The 10967-nt window shown below is 42.5% G+C and overlaps 1 long non-coding RNA gene across 15 annotated transcripts; it reads right to left on the minus strand.

The window, feature by feature from the left end:
• Positions 1-3361: 3361 nt before the first annotated feature.
• On the minus strand, positions 3362-9305 carry LOC123051910 (uncharacterized). Of its 15 annotated transcripts, none has more exons than XR_006424375.1 (7): positions 8711-9305; positions 8222-8277; positions 7979-8091; positions 6898-7856; positions 6012-6102; positions 5818-5922; positions 3362-5705 (listed from the first exon to the last, which is right to left on the minus strand). It is a non-coding gene; the product is annotated as an uncharacterized lncRNA (long non-coding RNA). The 15 variants fall into 15 exon arrangements; XR_006424367.1 differs by having other exon boundaries at positions 3362-3772; positions 4609-4940; positions 5665-5705; positions 5818-7856; positions 8711-9301; XR_006424374.1 differs by having other exon boundaries at positions 3362-3772; positions 4207-4284; positions 4609-5705; positions 5818-7856; positions 8711-9301.
• Positions 9306-10967: the final 1662 nt, after the last annotated feature.

Genomic DNA, 10967 nt, shown 5'->3' on the forward strand with positions numbered 1-10967 from the left:
GTTGTCTCTGGGTGGAAGATTGGTCCTCATAAATTCAGTACTAAGTAATATGGTACTATATATGATTTCCTTCTTTCAGTTGCCGAAAGGAGTTTTACATTGGATTACTTCCGATCAAGATTCTTTTGGCAAGGAGATAGCGAGAGGAAAAAATATCCGCTGGCTAAATGGAGTGTGGTGTGCCATCCCAAAGACCAAGGCGGGTTGGGCATTCATGACCTTGAGGTTAAGAATAGGGCCCTCCTCGGCAAATTGTTGTTTAAATTACTAACGGAAGATGGTGTATGGCAAACCCTTCTAAGAAGGAAATATGTGGGTTCCAAGGCGGTATCCCAAATATATTGGAAGCCTGGGGATTCCCACTTTTGGGCGGGTCTAATGGCTATGAAAAAATATTTCTTCTGCTATGGATCCTTCTTGATTAAGGACGGCTCGGAAATTAGATTCTGGGAGGACAAGTGGCTAGGAAATGCCACACTCCGGGAACAATATCCGGCTCTATACAACATTGTGCGCCACAAGGGTGATACTATCGCCACGGTGATGGAATCATTTTCGCCGAATGTGACGTTCAGAAGAGATTTAATTGGACCCAGACTACAATCGTGGAACATTCTGCTTCAGCGGTTATCCACGGTGCAATTGTCACATGGGTCTGATGTATTCCGATGGAACCTCCATGGGAATGGACAATTCTCAGCGGAGTCTATGTATAGAGCGTTAATCCAGTCTGATGTGCCAGTTGATAATAATAAGAAGATCTGGAAGATGAAGATACCACTTAAGAATAAAATCATTGCATGGTATCTTCGTCGCGGAGTCATTCTTACTAAAGATAACCTTATTAAGAGGAATTGGCATGGAAGTCCGCAATGTGTCTTTTGTCACCATGAGGAGACAATAAAACATTTATTCTTCCAATGCAAATTAGCTCGTTCTATATGGTCAGTCATCCAAATAGCTTCTGGCTTGTATCCTCCCTGTAATGTTGGTAATGTATTTGGCAATTGGTTGCATGGGATTGATCACAAGTAGAACTCTTCTCAGGGTGGGAGCGCTTGCCATTATCGCTTTGGCTATATAGAAATGATAAGGTTTTTAAATATAAAAGTACGTCTCTGTTGCAGGTTATCTACAGATGTACCGGGACTCTTCGTTTATGGTCCTCTCTATAACGTGTGGAGAACCAAGACCTTTTTACGGAGGTGTGTACACGATTGGAGGATACAGCAAGGGATACTTTTACCCAACATGGGTGGCAGAATGATCTTAGGATTGGGCCCCCTCCGCTTTAGGTGTTTCACAGACTCTAAGTTTCTTTGTATTTCGTCTTTTTTTGTGTGTGTGTGAGAGGACCTTATTTAGCTGTGTGCATCTTAGTTATGCAGAGGCCGGGTGTAATACTTAAATCTTTTAAGTAATAAACGCCTCTTTTCGAAAAATATCAACAACAGGAAACCGAGCTGAACTCTCTGTTACTTCTTTCCCAATAGATGACATATCAAAGCCATACACATTTTCCCAAAATGGCAAGCTCGTTCCACCTCTCCCGAAACCAGCACCAAGCTATGGACAGAGGGAAAAAGTTACCAAATGCAGAAAACAAAGACAAATAACACATGCAGGCATTGTTAAAAAAAACTTACAGTTGTTGCAGTATCCGGGAGAACAGCACCACCAGGTCTCAGGAAATGGTCACGTGCTTATATAACTGAACTGAGCATGGATTCATAAACGCGCAATATCCCATCCACTCACTAACACATCAAAGCCATTTGGCGGAACTACTATTTTATGGTTTAGCTCTTCAGCCTTGGTATGCACAACAATTATCACTTCAGAACTACGCTTTTGTTCCATTTTCGTATTCTCCTCATATAATAGACATTATTTTTTTCCATCTGCATTCTTATTTTAACTGTGAGATATAAACCTCGACATTTCGGGCCAATAGCGTGCAAAATGTTCTCCTGCCAATAGCGGGCCGTCGTAGTACCTCGACATTTCGGGGATGCAGATGGGCCGCGTGAGTACTAGGGCCTTGAAGGCGACCAGGACAGCACCAAAGGCCCATTTAGCTTAAACACACAGCAACTCTCACTAGCTTTTATTTTCCCCTAAAAAAACTTGCTTCTTTATTTTAAAGCATAATGTTGCCTTTGAGTAAGCTTATTATCACAAAATTTATTACATCCCTGGGGTACCAGATTCTATTGTATCAAACAACAGAGAATTCTACGATTGTGGATGGACAGTTAGAGCATACCTTTAGCCATGGAGTTGTTGAGGACCTCAGCCCCCCGCCGATTGGAGGGACCCCGTTCTCATTCTTGTTAGGTTCAGCGTCATGGTTTTAGTTGTGTGGCGACGGCGATGTCCCTCGATAGGAATAGTGTCTCCCACGTTCTATCCTCGTCCTGATTGTGCGTCTAACATCATCAGAGGGCGTGTGGAGGTGTGCCTCCGCCGCCGGTGCTAGTCTTCAGTTGATCTGTTTGATCCGATCTTCATTCGTCTTTATTTATGTGTTTACAGGTTTAATTCTTCCAATCTACGACTTTCTTCAACGGCGATGGTTGCTGCTATGGTGCAGTGGTTCTACGGGGCCTTAGCACGACGACTTCCCGACTGTTTACTACAAGGTTTGCCCGGCTCTAGCAAGGGAGTGGCGATGATGGTGGCACACCTTCGGCTCGCTCTAGTGTTTGTAGTCACTAGATGACCCGTTGCGCCCATGGCACAAAGGCCGAGTGAAAGCTAAGTATTGAAAGAGTGTGCATTAAAATATGTAAACACAAAATGGGATTGATGATAGATAGATGGCGGTTGTTTCAAGCATATGCTTGCCCTTTGTTCATGCTAGATGACCCATTGCGCCGATGGCACAAAGGGCAAGAGTGAACCAAGCATTCAAACCGTGCAAGTAAGAATATTTAGAGATCAATCATAAAATCTTGAAGCATAAGGGAAAATATTTAGGTACGTTCATACATAGCATTATATAGTCTGAACTAATCACATGGTAACAATGAGCATAAGAGAGGCATAGGAAACACACAACTGAGCCTGAAAACAAAGGACACATCTTACTGGTTGTGTGTATATCAGAACATAAAACCATACACATTTTCACACCCACACATACTGTCAGCAAAACAAGGAATGTTAGCTGCTCCTGAATTATCTGCAAAACATACGGAAGATGAACAGGACAATCTGACAGGACATAAAATCAGATCTCAAGCTTCTCGACAAAGAAAGCTAATTTCCTACCGCCTGCCAGTAATGTTACATCGTTACTTGGTTATCGCCATACAAATCAGTGTAGTTAAGAATGCTCAAAGGTTGCAGGCTACAGATAAAACCTTCTCAAAATAGGCTTTCACCCCGCTTTATTTATAAAGCAAACATCCATACAACCAGGCCAAAGTAGCCAAGCAACTAAGATGGCCGGGGCAAGAACACGACCATGCGCAAAGAAAGCAAAAAAGAAATAGAGAAAAAAGCCGTCGAGTGGCAATAGGCATAGCAGCACTATGAAGAGGAGAGACGGCAGTACAGATAAAACCCTCTCTGAGAAAAGCATGAGGCAGCAATGACCATATGAAAGGTAAAAACCTACCCGGGCAAACACGACGTTGCATCTCCGAATAGGAAGTGACGCACCAAGCAAAAACTCCCTTTGCAGAGACAACGACACATCCTTAAGTTAGTTCTGCACCCCTCATCAGCATGAAAGCAACAACTCCAGATTTGTTGTAATTTCACCAACCTGAGACAAAAATCGCAAAAAATTATCTAAAGGTCCTAAATAAACGTGTTAAACATCTGTGTGTATTTATATCGGTCTAACCTATAGATTTAGCACATCACGATGGATAATTGGATAGACTGCCATTACCTTGTCAACATGCTTCCATAAGCATGTAGTTGTTTAAATTCGGAAAGTGTATGATACAACAAACGTGGATTGGGTTATTTATACGGACAGGATAATATATAGTTTGATGCATATTCCTAACCAAAGCCTACACACTATCTGATTCTAAGTGTCCACATCCATTTATGCCGACCAATTTTTTGTTTTGCCAATCAGTGTGTGAGTGAAACTTGTTTATCAGGATATTAACATTCCCATTCAAGTTCACAGAATTTTACAAAGGATAGTTTAAGTTTAGTAGTATCAATATTGGGTGAGAGAGATACCCGGGATAGATGACATCAGCGAGATACCCAAGATCTCCAGACCATAGCCAAGATGGTAAGATGACATCACTGAGTCATCTACAAAATGCATGGTGAAATTACCTCACTACAAGGTTGTCTTGTGAATACTTGCAACATATTTAACATGACGGTTATATTGTTAGACACAAACCAACTAAATTCTGAAACTATATCTTGTAAATTTGTTTCATCGGGATGTAGTTTTCATCATATGCTAGTTCACACCATTGGCAGGAATATCATCACACAATAACGGGACACGACAATTAGCTATATACTTTCTGACAAATGGATATGCAAGCACCACGGAGTAAAACCATACAAACAAAAATACATAGAAGGAGCAGGAGGAAAGGTAGAGCAAGAGATTGGAAGTCTCACAAGAGGAGGTGAATTGGAAGGGAAGAGGAAGACGACTATGTGTTGCGGAGGCCTGTGGCAAAGAACAGTACACTCCAACTTGCAAATGAATTTCACTGCAGTGTACGATCAGCAACATGTGTAGTTCAAATACTTAAAACATTAAAGTTCTGTTGAAAAATAATTATCATGCAAAAGAAACCTTCATCATATGTAGAACTATACATCATTGATCACCATAGCTGTCCTCTTGCTGGGTACCTTTTTTATAGGACGCACTGAAGAAGCGAAGATCAATGTGCAAATTCAGATTAGGGGTACTGTAGCTTCATTATCATCCATGACAACTCGGCCTATTCAGAAGATGTTAATCAGCGCACATAGAAGATTTACAGAAGGCCTACAGGGTCCGTGTACTTGGTCAAACAAAATCACACTTCTACTTTTTTCAGAGCACGAGCTATGTCAGTAAACTTTACTCCATAAAAGATGAGAACATTTGTAAAAGCTCAATTGCTAAGTTATGCACTCAAGCAAATATATATATCTTAAAGAATACAGAAAACCACAAAAATTAAAATATGACATGGTATAAACTACTTGTGAAAAAAGGCATCTCCATTATAGACAGAGCAAAAATTGCAAACAAAATCATCTTTTTTTACTGCTCTGAACCCCAGGTTCAGAATGATTCTTAAAATACAAATAGCTGGAGGCCAACAAAGAAAAAAAAACATATAGCACTCGAGTATTGACCGAGGCTTCTCTTTGTAAATCTGGAACAAACACAAACATCAAGCGCATTACAGTGTAAAATTGGATAGAGCTAATTCATTGGAATCATACGGACACACTGGATGCAGCGGCGCGGGTCTTACCTGCGGCGACACGGATCGGAGACCCGGGCGCCATGTTTGGAAAAGGGGCACATAGCTCAGCAGCACACAACGGATTCTTGTTCATTCAAATAAAAGGGCTTTTGTTGACTTAGTCTATTATAATGTGATAGATATATGAAGTACTGATTGTTTCAGAAAGAGAAGTTATTTTGCCATAAAAAAAAGATGAAGCACAAACCTTTCTCGTCGAGCCCGAGTCGTGAACTCCTTCCATAGATCCTACAAACAAAGATGAACACAAAGTTCGGTCGGTCCATGAAACAGGCAGAGATCAAATTAAACGCAAGTAATACAAACCACACCAAGAGCTGAGGTGGCGGCGAGCACTCACCTCGACCTTGTCGAGCTTGCCCTGGTTCAGAACCTTGAAAAGGGCGAGCCCAGCAGGCCTCTTGAACAGCACCAACATCCCCATCCAAGCCGCAGCTCAACTCACCTGGATCGCAAGCACAACCACACAACGAAATCAAAACAATCCAATTTGTTTGGTGTAGCCTATGGCTCTATTATAAAAAAAATACTAACATGATCTTGAAAAACAATTTTGCTCCTATCCAGTAATTTCTACTGGGAATAGCTCACCGGTGAGTATAAAACTTTCGGAACTGGAGTTCCCCTGGTTGGAAAATTAGTATAAACTTGTGATACTAATATTCAGGAGAAACGTAGAATGGTAAATACTAATTTATTTTATGCGATAAGTACTAATTGATATTTGATATTCAGTAGAAATGTAGAATGGTAAGCCCTAACTGATATTTGATATTCAGTAGAAATGTTAAAGGATAATCCTCTAACACTGGATAGCTAGAGTATTATAATTTCTAATTCATGGTAACAGAATTTAGCATTTGCAATTCACCAAAAGAAAAAATTCAACCTCTAGAAATGATAATCCTCCTTTCTCCTGCCAAAATCATGTCACTACCACGGTTCTGTGAATCAAATAAATTGTAATATAAACGAAAGCAACATATGTTGTTTTCACGCTAACCTACCCCCTACCCAATAAATAGTTGTACAATACCAATTGTAAAATGTTGTACATTATCTAAATGCTATAAAATGAGACAAGTTTGGTTATGTTTGTTTGTTTGGTTAGATTTCCTTACAAATCATTCCATTGTTGCTTTTAGGATCTTCACTAAGTTTGTTATTTCGGGTCTGCTAGAAAAACACATAATGTTTCATTTATTTCATAGTGTACTGATACTGCTCATAAGCCGAATAAAATGGGTTAACCTGCTAGTATCAGGTCGTAAATAAACAGTATTGCCTTTTTGTATCAACTAAATTGTAAATCTAGCATGAAGTGAATTGGCTGGCTGTGATATTGAGTCATTATTTTCCTTGATGAAATTTATCACACCCTGGGCTGTGAGTATGACCAAGAAAAGAAAAAAAGGTGAACCTGGCCTCCATGATGCTCCTGAGCTTTATGAGTTCCATTTAGTTTCCTGGTATTTTGCTGCAAAAGTTTTCTTTCTTCTTAAAAGGAAAATTAAAGACACACCCCTTCGGTTGAAACATTCAGCTATCTCTTGATGGTGTTTCGTCAGACCCTGTAATTTCATTAAAAAAATCATATCAAAACAAGTAAACCGGGCTGGCTAAGATTGTTGGAAGAGATGGACCTTGCCTCTAGTGTGGAGCTTCTTATGTGAAGGTTGTACCACTGTACATAATAACATGAAGCAAGTTCTTTTTCACAATAATAATCTTAATCATGAGTCATCACTATGTAAAATCTCAGAGCTGGTAAAAGAATGAGTTCATAGTCTAGACATGTCAATGGTACATCAAGGAACCAGCTGTGACCATACTCCACTATGAGAAGGTCAAAAGCATGGGAAAAAGGAAAATAATGACTCAATATCACAGCCAGTAAATTCACTTCCCAGACAGTCAATTCACAGCTCTGAGATATTGAGTAATTATTTGTTTTACTGGATTTGCTTCTTCACAGCACATGATATCTAATTACAGACCCGTTCAATGAAAAAAGATATCTAGTTAACTGGATTTGTTTCCTCCCAGCTCATGATATCTAATTACAGACCCGTTCAATGAGAAAAGATATCTAATTGCCTTTTCAATTTGTTTCCCGTGTCAATGCAACTGAATGTGATATCCACATACTGAGGTTTTCCTTGTAAAGAAACAAACACAGTGAGTAAACGCACAGCAGAAGACGGAGCAACAAATTAGCATCAGCAATCCTACAAACGAAAACAAAACAAGAAGAACATGAAATCAATCCAGTGGAAGAGCACGCAAATCCTTACCGCACGCAGAAATCGATCTTGACAGGATGGATCACATTCCTCTGGCTCGATCCCGTGCAGTGCCATCGTTCTTGCGCCGCCAATCCTGGCAAGGTCACGAGGGCGTGAGGGGTGAGAAGGACCTAGGGGATTAGATTGATGCGGAAGGAGGCGCACGAGCAAGATGGGATCTTGAGGTAGGAGGAGAAACACCACAGGGCTCCTTACCTTGACTTGGATGTCGAGATCGCCGAGGGCACGTCCTGACCGCCGCCACTACCATACGCGCCATCACCGCCGCCACTACCATAGGCACAGCGAGTAAACGCTCCTGCTCCAGGCTGCCACACGCGCGCACACGACGACAAAGTTATATCACCAGCAAAAGCGCCAAATCGAAATGAAATTCAAAAACATCAAGACAAGATCAAATGTAAGAAGGGGTCACAAAGTTGAAGAAAAATAAAAAACCTGCCGTCATCCTCCAAACCATCAGGAGTCTCACCATAAATTGCAATATTTCTCCCCTATGTATTTAACAAGAGATTGATGTAGTCAGTCAGGTATAAGGTGTTGGTTGTCTAGACTGTCGACAGAGTGAAATCCCAATGTTTCTCTAGTGACCGTCAGCGTCAGGTATGAGAAACAATTCAAGTTTCAGAAAAATGTGTCAATCAGGGTGACAACAGTGCCACGGGTAGAGGTAGACTCAACAGCCATTGACGTTTGTTTCAACCTACACAACTACAGATAGCATCGATCAACAGAAGGAATTTTCATTGCCCATCTAGTGGAAAAACAAATGCTTGCAGAAGGCAACACAGCAAGCACCCATGGCCGGCCAAGTATATGTGTACGTACGTACTTGGCAACCAAACCATGAGGTGAGCGGCATGGTCATCAAGTTCCAATCTTGGAGAATATATAACAACAAAGGGGAGGATGGAGAGGAGGGCATACCTCGGTGGCCATCCTCTGCTGCGGCTGCGTCTGTGCCCGAGGCAACGCGTCGACGACCCGCAGTCCACCGGTAAGATCTACCTCGCCGGCTCGGGCTCGCCGCCGTCAATGGACACTTGAACAGCCAGGTCCCGCCTGCGCCGCGCCGAGAGACGGGGATGGGTCGGGAAGCGGGAGGCGGGTGGTAAGAGGACGGTGGCCGACATGGAACGGGGACACCGGATCCGGCAGGCCGTTCCCTCGACGAAGGGACGGCCACGGCTTCTCGGACGCGAAGGATGGGGGCAGGAGGTGGATATTCGTGTGGGGGAGGGGAGGGGAGGGGTGAAGCTCGCCGTCCAGTGGAGAGCGGCGGCGGCGGCGGAAGAAACCGGGGGACGGGAAGGGGAGAGGAGGCAGCCGCACCCGGCGGCGACTGCAATGGCCCATCGGCTCTCTCGTGGACGCGGCCTTGCCGCTCATCGCCGTGAGTGGCGGCGACCGGGCGAGCGAGCAGGGGAGGAGGGAGGCGGACGGGGGATTGGTGGATAGGGTTGGCCAATCCACCACACGGTAAAAAATGCCCTTCCCTAAAAAAAAAACAAAAAATGCCCTGACAACCCACGATCGATTGGCCACAGCCCACGACCAACCCGCCCCTGCTTTTCATCGACAGAAGCACGCACCGACCGTGTCGCTGCGAGGCTACCCCACGTGCAAGCATGGCCTAAGAGCTGCTCCTGGGCCGAACACGCGCCGTACAGAATAACCAGCGGCGGGATGTTTACCAGGTCGATGTTACCGCAGCCAGCAAGGCTAATCGTGCGTGCAGGATGATTTTGAAACCGCGAGGGCGCTGGATCGGCGGGTAATCTAGCGTTGTTTATATGCTCCGATTGTTAGGTGATCCACGGACTGGTTGTAATTTTTATTATCCCTGGTATTTTTTGTACTGCCATAAGGCCCATAACTGAAAACGAATAGATTGGAAATTTCTCAGCAAAAGATGCTCAACACTTTTGTGGCATTTCCTCGATCTCTTTTCTCACCAACCAATGATTTACTATGATGAACACACTGCCCCGAAGCCACATAATAGGGCAAACAATGCTACTTTGATACCTTGTGAAATTTTCCTTGGCAACACATGTTGGATGTCAGTGTTTATCACAATGCATCAACCAACACATCGAAATAGGACAACATTTCTGTTTCAAAAGAAAAAGGAAATAGGACAACATTTCAATCAATGTCACAATCTGTTTCTGTACAACACATGGGCCGGATAATTTAATGGCCAAGTGGCCCTGAGAGACAGACAACCAAGTAATCGTCAAGAAACTGATGGCTCACTCAATTATGGCCTAATCATGGATATAAAGAAAGCTATGGCATCGTTCTCAGCCTGCAGCGTCCAGTGTGTGAAGAGGGATAGAAACTCATTGGCCCACGGGCTGGCCGCGTTGACCAGGAGCATAGTTCTAAAAAAAAGAGCAAATGCTGATTTCTGACATACCAAACAGCCTTCAACCCCTTTGAGCATGGTTAATAATATAGTCTCTCACATGGCTATAACATGTTGTCATGTCATCTATAACCAATGTAATAGTCAACATGTATAGTAATGGGCTACAAGAAAGTATTACTTTTCTACCACATGGTTCACCATACACGCTCACATAGCTTCTTGAAGCCCGTGCTACAGCCGGCTGTAAATCTATAGCCCGTTTATCTTCTCTCTCATCCAACTCAGCAAAGATATAATATTTAAAGTCTTACAGCCCGCCTGGATCATCTTTTTTTTCAGAATCGCCTACGTCACCTTATTATACTTGCTCTTATGCTTTCTGAATGTACTGCTCTGTTTTGAGTAGGCTTCCTACTATGTTCTCAAAAACACACACACACGGGCACTCTAATAGTATGTACCAATAGGAATTTTATAGGGGGTCTCTTAATTGAAGTTCAGTGCCTTTATGTAACAATATGAACATGGACAACAACCAATATAGTAAAATACAAATGGCATGTCCGTGATATAATGAGTACTATATTGTAACAATCGTAAGTACAACAACACAAATCATGTACATCATTAATAAAGAAGACAAAGGGGCATGGTATTTGTGTTTTTTAAACTAAAACAGTAGGTGAATTACATAATTCATAATTTTTATTGAATGAAAAGTGTGTACTGAAGAAAAGAAAATTACATGTTTGTGTGTAATATACCCGGTTAGTGGCAAAGCGCATGACCTTCGATTATGGGAGATCATGC

Source organism: Triticum aestivum, chromosome 2D (genome assembly GCF_018294505.1).
Source record: "Triticum aestivum cultivar Chinese Spring chromosome 2D, IWGSC CS RefSeq v2.1, whole genome shotgun sequence".
NCBI lineage: Eukaryota > Viridiplantae > Streptophyta > Magnoliopsida > Poales > Poaceae > Triticum > Triticum aestivum.